This window comes from Lissotriton helveticus, chromosome 9 (assembly GCF_964261635.1).
Source record: "Lissotriton helveticus chromosome 9, aLisHel1.1, whole genome shotgun sequence".
NCBI classification, from domain to species: Eukaryota; Metazoa; Chordata; class Amphibia; order Caudata; family Salamandridae; genus Lissotriton; species Lissotriton helveticus.
Window position 1 is genome coordinate 455,820,138 of NC_136070.1, and position 14,279 is coordinate 455,834,416.

At 43.1% G+C, this 14,279-nt stretch overlaps 1 long non-coding RNA gene across 1 annotated transcript; it reads right to left on the bottom strand.

Annotated features, from left to right (window-relative positions):
• Positions 1–1,157: 1,157 nt before the first annotated feature.
• On the bottom strand, positions 1,158–2,765 carry LOC144782787 (uncharacterized). The gene is made up of 6 exons (XR_013601262.1): positions 2,702–2,765; positions 2,555–2,592; positions 2,353–2,430; positions 2,171–2,248; positions 1,825–1,901; positions 1,158–1,483 (listed from the first exon to the last, which is right to left on the bottom strand). It is a non-coding gene; the product is annotated as an uncharacterized LOC144782787 (long non-coding RNA).
• Positions 2,766–14,279: the final 11,514 nt, after the last annotated feature.

Below are 14,279 nucleotides of genomic sequence, written 5' to 3' on the forward strand. Positions count from 1 at the left end.
AAAGCTCCGTAACGCGAAAAGTACGCGAAGCGGAGCGCTGTTACAGATATATATCTTTTTTTGAACGTTAATTTCTCAAAATCCACTGGAGCACATATATTGAGACCTAGCAAAGGCACATCGGGCTACCAGTCCCTACAATTTTGCCAAGTTTCGTGCAAATCCATTCAGCCGTTCGATTATTATTATTTTTATTTTTTTTGCCCCGCGGGGCCCTTTTAAAACCTCCACATCAAACCTAGGGGGTCAGCGAGAATCTACTATGCCCCCTTATGGTCATTTGCCCCTTTGCTTTGGCCTCCTCTTGTCTCTCGATCCTACCGAGAGACATGATGGCGGCCGCTACGGACTGTTTGGAATGTTTACAGACGCCGGAGAACCAATCAGCTTCGCTTCACAAAGCTCCGTTGCGCGAAAAGTACGCGAACCGGAGCGCTGCCCGGTCCGCTGTTACAGATATATATCTTTTTTTAAACGTTAATTTCTCAAAATCCACTGGAGCACATATATTGAGACCTACAAAAGGCACATCGGGCTACCAGTCCCTACAATTTTGCCAAGTTTCGTGCAAATCCATTCAGCCGTTCGGGCTAAAAGTGAGGCCAACCGCCCTATGGAAAACTCAATGTTAAAAACACGTTTTGGGACCCCCCTTTTTTTCTCGACCCCCCCTGGACGAACCCCCCCCCAATTTTCAGGGGCTCCTCAGAAACAAAATGTGCCATTTTCCTGAAAATTTCAGCCAATTCCGTCCACAAACGCCAAAGTTATTAGACATAGAATTTTCAAAAATCCCATAGAGAAAAAATCCTAACTATATATACCTACTGGCGACCGCCAGTAGGTAATATAAGTGTGTGTGGATATATATATATATATATATATATATATATATATATATATATATATACACATATATATATATATATATATATATGAACAATTGAACAATTCTGTACACTGTATAAAAATGCCAGGCGCTGACACCTTAGAAACATGCCACTGTAGTTTATTTTTTCACAACGAAAAACCTTGTTCACAATAACGGGCGCCATTGAAAAAGGTCATTAAAAACATAGTCACGACTTGTGGTTGTCACAGCAACTGCTGTCATCATAAACATAGAAGTTTAAACACAATATTCTTAGAGGCGACGGTGAGGGCTAAACAGTTGTGGCACAGAAAACCACCAAATTTGAAAGTTGTTTGTAAAATGTCTTCCTCCTTGTCCACTCAACCTCAAAAAGGATCCACCGTCCAAAGAACCAAAACTGAACAATATTAAATGAATTGAGGGAGTAGATCCAACTTCATGTAAATATCACAGGGTCCACAACTTGTTGATTCCCAAATTATATTTTTATTCTTATATCAGTCCAAAACTGGCGAGAATATTCAAAGTTCATTTCAATGTGCATATGTAGATCCAAAACAATACATCAAACAGCCAACGCGTTTCGTCCAATAACGGACATCATCAGGGCTGCCGAAAAATATAAATCAGAAAAAGACCATTACATCACTGTCATCATATATCAATCATTTACATCAGTTACACTGTTTGTAAAAAAAAACAACAACTAAACGGCTAGCATTGCACTAGACAAAGATCAAATTATCACCTGCCTATATACATACTGAACATTATTTACACTTTTCAAAATTTGGTGATATCCCATGACATATTTCTATTCACATATAAATGATGTTTACCAAATTTATTTAAAATTCTAAATTTCTAAGAGAGATGACTATCTAATAAACATTGGTCACAGATATAGTCCACCTCTACACATGTAAATAAATAATATACCAAGCGCCTACCTCAAATTAGCTTTATGAGAAATATAATTTCCTTGATCCAGTCCCAATCAAAATCAGAAAGCGACCGTACTGGAAATCTGTGAGGAAATATCATGTTGATATCAGTGAATATCTATTCTTAATTTAAAGTATTTTAGGTTGACCCCATTCCCCAAAGTTTCTCCAATAAATAAGTTCTCGATCCTGTTTATCATGTTATTCACATCTGTTATTCATATAGATGTATACTCTACATCCTGAATCAATACCTATTTCTGAGTTAATGAAGCATTCAAACCTTCCTTATCTATCATCTTCACCCTACTAGCAGACTTGATTATTTCATAGTCGAACAAAGAAATCTCACCTATTAAATGTAACTATTCAGTTTCCGGACATCACTTCCCCAGGATTGTTCTACCTCCAATATTTCCTATCATGTGCACTGGGAAGACAAAATGTATATGTCCCATCCAATGGTTACTCATCATATAATGTTAATTCATTATTGTCTCTACACTTACAATACAAATACACATCGCCGCTTACCAATATGACTATCCACCGTTCTCATCCAATATGTAACTTTGCTCAGGTAGACTCAAATGTTCCCCTTGTTTGCTATAACTGTGAACATATGTAAACCAATATGCATATTTATTAGAAAAAAAATCCTACATTTTTCAAGGACATGCTCATACTTCTGCAACTGTTCAGAAAAATATATAAAAATGCCATTGCATGACCTCACCTGTTCTTGACACATCCACATCCAGCATTCAATTTTTGCTAAAGTTTAGAGTGAGACAAAAAATAAAATAAAAAATCTCCATCAGTAACCAAATCTCACACATTCCTGTTCTGTCCAGAGTAAAGGGCACATTCATTCTCTCTTTACCTCTATCTATTCTGTCATGTCGTAAATGGGAAGTCATTAGTCCATGGCGACGGGCGTCTCCTGTACCAACCGTGCAATTTGCTATCACCAAACAACAGTATTTGAACTGTTCTATAACCAATCATGAACCTGCTACTTTCGCGCTCAAAATTACCAATTAGTTCCCTCTCAGGTCCGCCTCAAACCATTACCGTCATTTCTGCATTCTCCGCGCCCAATACCAAAGTATTTCCGTTTCGCCTTTTTCCACCAATCTGCTTCTTTCCCTATGCGCGCTTCTATCTATTTCCGTCTAACCCGCTTTCTCCGCGCCCGTGGCCCAAAGTATTTCCGTTTCCCTTCCCTCTTCTGTCAACAGCCTCACTACAGGCAATTGTATCCGCCACTGTTATCTCCAGGCTAGATTATGGGAATGCCCTTTATATTGGCCTATCCCAGAAACGTATTAAGACACTGCAGGTAGTGCAGAATGATGCAGCCAGGCTCATTTTTAGACTTCCCAGAAGGACCCCCGCTTCCCCTCTTCTACATAAATTACATTGGCTCCCCAACCAACAGAGAGCTCAATTTAAAGGCCTCTGTATTGCCCACAAAGAAATCTATGGCCAAGCCCCAGTGTATATAAAAGAACGCCTGGAGAAATATGTTCCTGGCCATACAATGCGATAGTCTGAGGCCTGCCGTCTAGTCCTTCCCTGATACATCACCAAATCCAAAGGGGGCAGAGCGTTTTTTGTCATGCTCCCACAAATCTGGAACAATCTACCTGAGCACCTTCGAAGGGAACCGGCCCTCCTCACATTCAGGAAACAACTAAAAACGCTCCTATTTAGGGAGACGTTAGTTACAGCATAACTTTGTTTGCTGCCTTGTGTTACCAGCAGCCGTCAGTGATTTGGTCACTCTCTCAAAAAGCGCTTAGAGGCCTGAAGGTGATTTTGTGCTATATGAAATACATTTAACATAACATATATACAAGAGGATTACGCACACCTAATCCTCAATTTTTCCGATGTTGCGGTGGTGCACTGCACTGCACCATATTTACAAAGCAGCATAAAGCTACTTTGCATGCATTAACGCTGCTTTGTAAATATGATACCCTGTCACTCAGGTATCTATGTGAAAGGGGCGTGCACTGGGTGTGGCTGTGAGCGTTTCACAGCAACACCCATTGCTTTTTGATGCTGCCCAGTAGCGGTCGGTGGTGGGAGTATCTGCCGGGCGGTGACGTGGGGAGGTGCAGGGTGGGGGTAGTAATCTATGGATTACAGAGGATTACAGGTAAGTAAACATATAAATAAGTAAAACGAATTTCGTTGCGTGCACTGCATCCCCAAATGTGATGCAGTGCATGCAACAAAATTTGTTTTATTTATTATGTTTACTTACCTGTAATCCTCCATAATCCATAGATTACTACCCCCACCCTGCCCCTCCCCCTCCCCACATCACCACCCGGCAGCTACTCCCACCAGTGACCGCTAATGATGCTGCCCCAGATTTACAAGGCTGTGTAAATCTGAGGCAGTGTCAAAAACTAATCCCATTCAAAAACAGGCGTTAATTTTTGCGTTTTTTATGTATGCTGCATTCATTCTGCAGCACACTTAGAAAGATCAAAACACCATTAATGATTTTTTTTGTATATAACCATTCATCCCTGCAATTCTGACACTGTTGCACTATGGCGCAAGGGTGTCTGTATTGGCGCTAGGCAGCTACGGAAAAACATAGAGTTGTGCCATATGTTTGTAGATGCAGCGCATCCCTGCATTTTGGAAATTACGAATCACAGAGCTGCAAAATTTGTGGCACCCCAATACGGCTCCAAGTCCTTTCACATATGCCCCACTGTTGTAGCACAAAAGCACAACTTACCAGAGGTGCCTTGTGTGCTAAATTTATCTTGGTACCCATTTACATTGAACTAGCTTCCCCCAGGGATGCAACAGACTGCCATGGGGTCAGTGCATCCACATGTATGACAGCTCAGGCTACTGCCACAGTTGAGGCAACAGCCTGTGAGAAAATGTGGGAGTGTGTAGCAATTGGCTGAACCCCCCTGGATGGGAATGTATGGATGGTGCCATGTGATTGTTTGTGTATTTGCCATTCATATCCAAGGGCCATAACTCACAGCAAAGTTACAGTGTCCTCATTTGTGGCCAACATGATCCTCAGTCATGCTCATTGTGCTATGATAGATCACTGTGCATGACTTGGCGCGAACTCCTACATATTGCTTATAGTAATGCTGGGTATATCACACCATAACTATACTCTGCAGCAAGGTTGTGTTGCTTGTGCATAGCAGTGGGTGTTTCACATGCAAAACTGTTGCATTGGCAAAGTATAGTATGTAACATTTGTACATGTGATATGAGATCACATAATGGATTGGACATTTGGATACAGTTACCGATGAGTAGACTGTAGTTTTGGGACTGTGTTCCCATGCACATACTATGTGGATCACTTCAAAGTCCTCATACTATGACTGTCCTCTATTATCATCCAAAAGTATAAGGCCATCCAAATGGCTAGTAGCAGGAGACACACACACACATAGTCATTGTACACCATCTACGTTATTACTACACCGTGTTAATTGCTGCTGGAAATGGAGGACTATCTGCAACAGGTAGTTCTCATGCACACTATTTCATTTGTATCAGATGATGTTCAGTGCTGTGTGTTACACATAGCTATATACATTAGCTGTGTGAGAATTAGTAACAGGACAAATGTGAATGTTTAGGTGTTTCCTGTGACTATGGAATCAAAATGCATACACAGTGGTAGTGCTAATACATTTATTTACAACTAGATTAATAAAATTAGATTGTTCATCATTGTGTGATATCATGTACATCACTCATGGTTCTGAGAAGAAAGTGTTTATGATGTTGTCCCTCTGCCGTGTTCTAGTGACTGGTGGTGCAGGTCGATGAGGCTCCTAATCTTCCTCCTCTTCATCGTCTGGCAGTTCCTGCTCCCCATTGTCATTAGCCCATGGTACATTTGTCCTGCCACATATGTTGTGCAATATGCAGCACACCAATATCATTTTACACACCATAGGTGGCTAGTATAGCAATCTGCCCCCATATATGTCAGGGCTCTGGTAGCTGGATTTTATAACTCCAAATATTCCCTCAATGATGGACATGGGGCTGCATAGAGCATGATTGTAGATCCACTGGGCTTCTGTTTTTGGGTTTTTACAGAGGAGTCATGACCCATGGCAGCAGAGCATATCTTTGGTCCGCCCCCTCCCCCCCCGACTCTGGTGCCGAGCCGAGCCGACTCTGGCGCTGAGCCGTGCCGAGCCGAGTTTGTGTTCAGCAGCTGTGTGATTCTGGGATTCTGCGATTTCGCATTCTATTGCTGGCAGTTTTTGCTCTGGGAACTCACGGATGGTATATAGTGGAGAGGGCGGCCTCCTTGCAGAGCCTGCTTGGCTCCGGGAGCTCGGCGCCGCAAGGCTGTGGCGACGAAATACCGGAAGGCTCATTGGAACTGTCTCAACAGCAGGGGTGGCGAGCACGACCTCTGGTAAAGCTCATAGGCTATACCGCTACAGTTATTCCCCTCATGGGTGCTGTGACCAGACTGTGGATACTACACTAACCTCCTTCACGTGGTTTGAAAGGGCTGGGGTAATTCAGGGGTACAAGAGGGGAAAGCTTGTAACAAAATATTTGGCATATCAGGCACTGGGGGCAAATTCAATCTTAATTTTATTAGCGACCCCATTAGCGACTCTCAGTCCAACGGTCAGGAAAGGAAGCCTTGTATGGAGAAATGCGGCGACAGCGCAGTGGTTTGTGATCCCGATGCTCCTCTGTTAAAGTCAAGCTTTGATTCGGCATCAAGCATCTCACACAACTTCCAAGCGAGAGTAGCTCGCTATACATTAAGAAACCGGGCCACCAATATAACATCGCCCCCTCTAAACTCGCCTATTTCTCCTCCTATAATTCAAGTCAAGCCTACTTCCCAGAGGGGGAAGGGGAGGGGAGGCTTTATCGGTGCAGATCCCCCCCCCCCCGGAAGAGGAAAGGCAGGAAAAGAGGAAAAGGTGGAACCTCTGTTACAGTAAGAGTAACTCCATCACTGAAATCTTACTATAAGGTTCTTTCCTCGAGTGGCTCTGACAGGTCAAAGAAGTTGGCTGCGAATAATGCTATTCCTAATACCACGGTCAGTGCAATAGTAGAAGCTACCTCAGGCAAGACACATACAGAGCCTTTACTTAACACTGAGGGTGAGTAATCTCAAGCTAGTCCTAAGATACTGATGTTTTCATCTCCTGTATTGGATATAGTGCACCCTACAGTAGAACTTTAGAATAGTTTCTCCGCCCTTGACATTCAAGATACTCAAGAAGAGCAGGGTACAGCCCAGGAGAACCTAAGAAGGACTCAACTAATCAAAAGGAGATTGGAAGTAATCGTAATCAAGAGAGTCCTGACTTAATCAGTAATGGAACATCTATAAGCGATACCCTTCCGACAGCTTTTACCCCGGGGACTCTGGCAGTGATTCTATTGGGTTTGAAGGAGGACATAGGGAAGTGCTTTACCATATCAAAGGCAAATCAGATTGCCATTCAGGCTTCCTGCGAGGCTTTGACCCGGAAGGTGGAGGAGGTCTCACTAAGGACCGATGTATTGGAAGCGGAGTTCCCTAAGATTAAAGAAGCGATCTCTGCCTCCACAGATACCATGGATAAGCTGGTTCAGCAAAATCGAGAAATGAAGGATGATCTTTAAAGACTTGAAAATTAATCAAGGAAGAATAATCTAAAATTCCTGAATGTGCCTGAAGATCTTGAGGGAAATGATATTAAGGCATTTATTGTTGCAATGCTGAAAACAACAATCTTAAAGGATTCTACCGATGTCGATCAAGATCTATTGGCAGATATTCAGAGAGTCCATCGGGACCCGTATAGAAGGAATCCTGCGAAGGAGCGTCCTAGGAAGATCCTAGTCAATTTTCTGACATATGCCATTAAAGAGAGGATTCTGTCCCTGGCCCTCGAAGCTGGTTCAATAAGATCAACTTCCTTCTCTAGCCCTAACACCTTTACAATACGTTCAGATGTCTCCCATATAACTGCAACGAAACAATGGGAGATGGGCAAGGGACTGGTGCCCTTGAATTCATTGGGGGCTCGTGCCCAGCTCAGATTCCCCGCTTCACTCCGCGTAATGTGGAATAACCACATGCATAACATCCGTTACATGGAGGAAGCGGAAAATCTGATTGAAAAGATCAGGGGAGGCAGTAAGGAGGGGAGTGGAGAGGCAATGCAGATGGTAGTCAGACGGTAGGGGTAAGATTAATATGAGGAAGTCTGCCATAACAGCGAGATTATAAAATTGAGTCAGTACGACATATACATATTTCCCTCTTTTTTCATTTTTCATCACCACTGTCATATGTTACGCTGCATTTACTGCTGATATAGCAAGTAAGATTTATTCTCACATTATGTATGCATCTTTTTTTTTTAGTCCATACAGATCGGGGGGCGGGTTCCGTCTAGGAGCGTAATGCTCAAGAAGAAAGGGAGGGTTCCCCAGGGAGGAAGGGGGGGTGGTATGGAAGGAGGAAGGAGCTGGGGATGGGGGTGGGGGTGGAGGGGGAAGGGAAAAAAGAAAAAAGTGTCCTCATTTCACAATAGCTGATAGGAACTTCTACTTTGATAGATGGGCGCACCAGGGTTTGGAAGGGGAGAGATTAAGAGATGACAGATAATAAGATTCCTTGTATCTCCTGGAATGTTAACGGGCTTCGTTGCCCATGGAGGCGTAGGTTAATTTTAAAATACTTGGAGCAGTCTCCGGCTAAAACAATTCTTCTGCAGGTGACCCACTTGAGTTTTACTGAGGCTAAGGAACTATTTGGGAGGATTAGATGGGTAGCTGCATTTTGTTGCTCCGGGCAGTCCGTGGCATTTCACAATAGCTGATAGGAACTTCTACTTTGATAGATGGGCGCACCAGGGTTTGGAAGGGGAGAGATTAAGAGATGACAGATAATAATATTCCTTGTATCTCCTGGAATGTTAACGGGCTTCGTTGCCCATGGAGGCGTAGGTTAATTTTAAAATACTTGGAGCAGTCTCCGGCTAAAATAATTCTTCTCCAGGTGACCCACTTGAGTTTTACTGAGGCTAAGGAACTATTTGGGAGGATTAGATGGGTAGCTGCATTTTGTTGCTCTAGGCAGTCCGTGGCAAACAAAGGAGTCGCCATTTTGATTAAAGCTGGAAGTGGTGGAATTATAAAGTTCAGTTTAACGGACCAGTCAGGAAGATGGGTCTTGGCAGGAGTTGATTTTAGCGGAAGTGAACTAACTATTGTATCATATTATGGACCAAACATAGACGATCCTTCCTGTCTACTAAAAGTACAGTTTAATCTGGTTGAGGCTATTACCCCGATAGTCATAGGGGGGACTTTAATGTCCTTCTTGATCCCCAACAGGATCGCTCCAAATATAGCCGCTATAACATAACCCCGAGATCACGTCGTGCCATGATAAATATGATGCATGAGCTTGGTCCAATTGATGCTTGGAGGGCCAAGAATGGGAATGGGCCGGGCTTTACATATTTTAGCAAAAAGCACGGTCATGCCTCTAGACTGGATTATATCCTCGTAATAGATTATGTTTAGACATCTTAGTAGAGGTAGAAATACTGCCAAGTATCCTATATGACCACGCCCCTGTGATGTTTATACTTTCGAAGGGGGTGGCTAGGAGAACAACAACTCCCAGGTGGACTTTAAAACGGGCAGTCTTAAATGATCAGGATATGGTCACCACGGTGTCCACTTCTACTATTAATTATTTTTCCGACAACATGGGCTCAGCGCCAACTGAAGTAGTTTGGGATGCTTATAAGGCCCATACTAGAGGTCAGTTTCATAGTCTGATCTGTTCTAACAATAGGGAAGAGAAATTGAAATGTAAAACCCTAGAGGATAAAATCTTAACTTTGGAGAGCTTAAGGCTAAAATCCCATGCAGATAATATACCACAGATCTTGGTAGACCTAGAACGTCTCTGGTCTGAATATTGGGGGTTGCTGGATCTGAAAGTTAAAGCACAGTGCGCCGCGAACTCTATGGAGATATGAGTACGGAGAAAGAGCAGGGGCAATCCTGGCTAGTAAGATCAGAGCAGACCGGGTGAAGAATAATATCGATAGATTAATTATCGACGATCAGGGCACTGTGTCTTGTAAACAGGAGGACATGGAAAAATGTCTTCTTACTATGTTTTCTGAACTATATAACAAAGAACAGTCTCCAAGCTCCACAAATACACTTCGGTGGTTGGAGAGTAAGGCCCTACCTAGATTGACTGATGAAGGTCGTGAGATCCTTAATAGACCATTTGCGGTTGAAGAAGTTAGACTTCACATAAAAAAGATCAAAAATAATAAGGCAGCCGGCCCTGATGCCCTCCCTGGCGAGGTGTATAAAGTATTCCAGGATGCCTTGTTACCAAGACTATGTGAATTGTTTAATTATGTGTATAGCCTGGAAGGTAGGGTTCCGCCGTCTTGGAAGGAGTCTACAATTGTCCTTATATTAAAACCAGGGAAGGACCCTCTTAAGGCGGACTCCTTCAGGCCAAACTCCCTGCTAAATGCGGATTATAAGATCTTCTCCAGTATTTTGGCAGGAAGATTGGCTAAATTGGTTCCCCTGCTCATTAACTCCGACCAAAAGGGCTTTATGCCTGGTAGATACATCCATGAGCTGACTTCACAGCTGATTGGTAGTATTGATTTGGCAGTGGCACGGTCGGAGCCCTTGGCAGTGGCGGCGTACGATGCTGCAAAGGCCTTCGACCGTGTCAATTGGGGATTTTTATGGGATGTTCTGAGCATCATGGGGTTTGGGACAATTTTCCCTCATGTATTGAGAAGTTGTTATGAGGGTGCCTCAGCCGCCTGATAAAATGCTGGGAAGAATTCAGGGGAAAATCTGAAGTTTTGTCTGGGCCAATAAAAATTCCAGGTTATCGTGGAAAAAATTGAAAAGAAGACTGTTAAAGGGGGGTCTCGCCCTTCCAGATGTTCTTTGGTATGCCCTTGCTTTCCAGTTAAAGAACATCCGTAGTCTTCTCTCTAACCCAGATGAATACAACTGGGATAAGATTCGGGGGATTATGGCTCATCAGGAAGGGGGCGGGCCCGGTTTTCTGTATAAGTTTGGGGCCCTGAAGTTCTATAAGAAGGTCCGCCTCAAGGTACTGAAACTGTCTCTCTTGGTTTGGAGTAGAATGAAGGCAAGATGGGGCATAAAATATTATTCTGAGTTTGCCCCAATCTGGGAATCCCCTGGTCTACCAATATGCCTCAAAGACAGTCTGTCTATTTCTATTAGGAGGTCAGGAATAACAGTCTGGTCAGACCTGGTAACATATGAAGGGGTTCTTCCCTGGGAGGTGCTGCGGTTGAGGATTGGGGACTCCTTTTCTAGATTCAAATATATACAACTCTGTTCCTGGTTTTCCGCTGAGAAGGTGAACATTGGCGGTAATTGGGACATTGAATCAGCCCTCCAAACACTTGGGTATAGGAAAAGGGAAGTGGGTTATTGGTATAGGAGAATGCTTGAGGTGGAGGAAGCCCAGGTACCCTCGCTGCATCTTGTCTGGAACTCGTCTGCCTCAGAGGCCTCTTCAGGTGCATTATATGAAACATCTCTCCAATACCTATACAGATATGTCAGGTCCGCCTCTCTTAAGAAAAAACATTTCTTTGCCTTGAATAGGTTGTACTACACTCCGAAAAAAAATCTAAGTTTGCCACATTGCCACCTTGTTGCCCCAGATGTGGAACATTAGAGGCTGACGACATTCATGTATTTTATGAATGTTCCAGCTTAGACCTTTTTTGGGCTAATGTGGAGAGGGCTATGGAGGGCATTTATAAGGTTAAATTTAGTTTGAACACAGTTAGAATCTTTTTTGGCTTAGACACTGATCTTATTTGTGGGTTTAGGGAGACACAGGTGGCTTTTTTTTTTTTAACCTTATTCTTATCGCTCGCAGAGAGATCGGAAAGACTCGAACCCCCCCATATGAGAATTGGCTCAGAGCTGCACTGAGAATGGCACGCTTGGAACTGGGTATGACACATAATGTAAATAGCATGGTGTGGGAACCTCTGATAGAGTGGGGAAAAGAAATGAGGCTGGTCTAAAGCCTCAGGGTCCTATGATTACACCACGCCCTGAACAAGGGGGTAGGCCGGGCCGGCTCTAGGCATTAGCAATAACTTCAGCCCGGGGCGCCCAGGACAGTGCCAAACTGCTTGTGGACAGTGTAGGCTATATTTTCCAAATTATTCAGTGCCCAGGGTTTGTGGCTGTGCTGACAGAACCTGTGCTGCGTTGCTCCAAGACAGACACATTATTTCCATGATAACTGTGTTGTTGCCTGCCATGGGAGATGTAGTTTGTGCATGAGGCTGCACCTTGCTGCACTGTCTGGGGCCTTGGATGAATGATGCAGTGGTTTGTGTGCAACACAACTGTGTGCACATAGGATGTGATGTGACATGAGTGATATAATGTAGCCTGGTACAGATAATCTTGTGAGGTTCATACATTTTCTCAGTTTCACTGGTCTGGGATACATTTTATGCCTCATGACCATAGGACTTATATGTGGACACACAGACTAGAGACAGAGATTGCCTTGCTCAAACAGGGTGTGTGTTTGGACATATCATTTTACAAGGTGTTGCATTTGTGTGGGTCTTTGACACTATTGAATGCACACACTGGGTCTCACTTACCAGTTGTTGCCACTGGGCAGCAATGGATGTAATATGGCTGCCCTGACCTGGATCCGAAGGGAAGTGGTGGAATGTGCCCTGTTCATAACTACGTTGTGTCCCTAAGGAGATAGGTCTATATATGTGGTCAAGGCTAGGCCTTAGTATATGGAAAACGCAGAAAATGCCTCAACCACACTTTCTTCAGAAAAAAGCTTTCAAGGAATGGAAAAATATTTATTCAATCCAAACCTGGCAAAATGATTTATTGGCAATTATTTTATATTTCATCAAAAGATACTTATCTATTTAAACAACAGAAAAAAACACTGTACATTAGAATCTTAAACACTTTTCAACATACAAATAGAAACAATGTTTACACAATTATAGTGACATCAAACATCATACAAAAAACTCAATACATTACATAAGTCCACAAATAAATGAACAAACATTCAATGAATAAAGAAATCTGATATTTGGGGAATATTGTCAAATAGATGACAGTAGTCGGATATTTTACTGGACTCATTAGTCCTAGTTATTAACAGTAATGAAATTGTATTCCTCCAAAACTGCTGACGCGTTTCAAGGCCAGAACAAGTGTCCCTGGTCTCTCATCAGGGCTTTTAATCTTTGTATCTGTAAGATGCAAAGGAGAAAAGCAATTTTAGTGTCTTAAACTGATGGTAGCCTCTAATATTTTTCATCACATGTATTGATCGTTAAAAATAAAGATTCAATACATACCAGGTTCTTTATATAGGGAGGAGGAGGTATATACATCAATTTCTTGGGGCACCGGGGGCTTAATCGTATTGTTTTAGGCAACCTGCTAAACAGATTCAAAATATGTGTAAATCTAACATAACGCGGCATTTCTCAAGTCTGCGGCGTCGTGATAATTAATGAAAAAGGCACTGACCTTCAGTGGGCCGTCTAGCGGCTAAATGTAGGGGAATGTGTAGCCATCACCCTGTAATCTGCAAAAGCATTCAAAAATATGTATCAAGCTGAGTAAGGCTCCTCGTAAGTAACATACTGGAAAGGGCACATTGTAAAGCATACCTTGTTGCTACTTCGTGTGCCCGTAAGCTCGGCGATTCTACCGCATGCGTGAACTTGGCGAGTGAAAAAAGGAAGCTTATGAGACTTCTTGCCAGTTCGGTAATTCACAGCGGAAAAAGGCGCTACTGTAGAGGCCTCTTACCTTCTCACAACGTTCTTTCTCTGCACGTTATTCTGCGAAATTCAAATCAAGATGGCCGGCTGTCGGTACGCCGCAATTTATATGAGTAGTACCCAGATGCATTATGGGCATCAAGCTTTATGCTCGATATCCTCGATATCGGAGATATGGAGGTGGGGGGCTTGTGAAATCTAAAGCAGCCCCATATTCCACCGATGAATAACATTGCGTGGTCTAATTAAGTAATTACGGGCTCACTTCGTCCCATTTCCTGTTCATAACTACAGCACATCCACGGTTTGACCGCATACGCACCATCACATGGTAGTGACGAGTGACAACAACCCCCTGTGGCATGGGGCACATGTGTCAGATTAGTGGCCTCACATGATGACATGCTTTAAGGGACACATTCCAGCACCAAAAATACACAATCTATGCAATTCCCTCCTTTTATGCGGAATACAGGGGGGCACCTTGTAAATGGACATGACAAAGAAACATGTTATTATGTATCTTCATTTCAACTCCCAGAGGGAGGCACACTATTTGCACACAGTCCCAGAGTCCCTGAA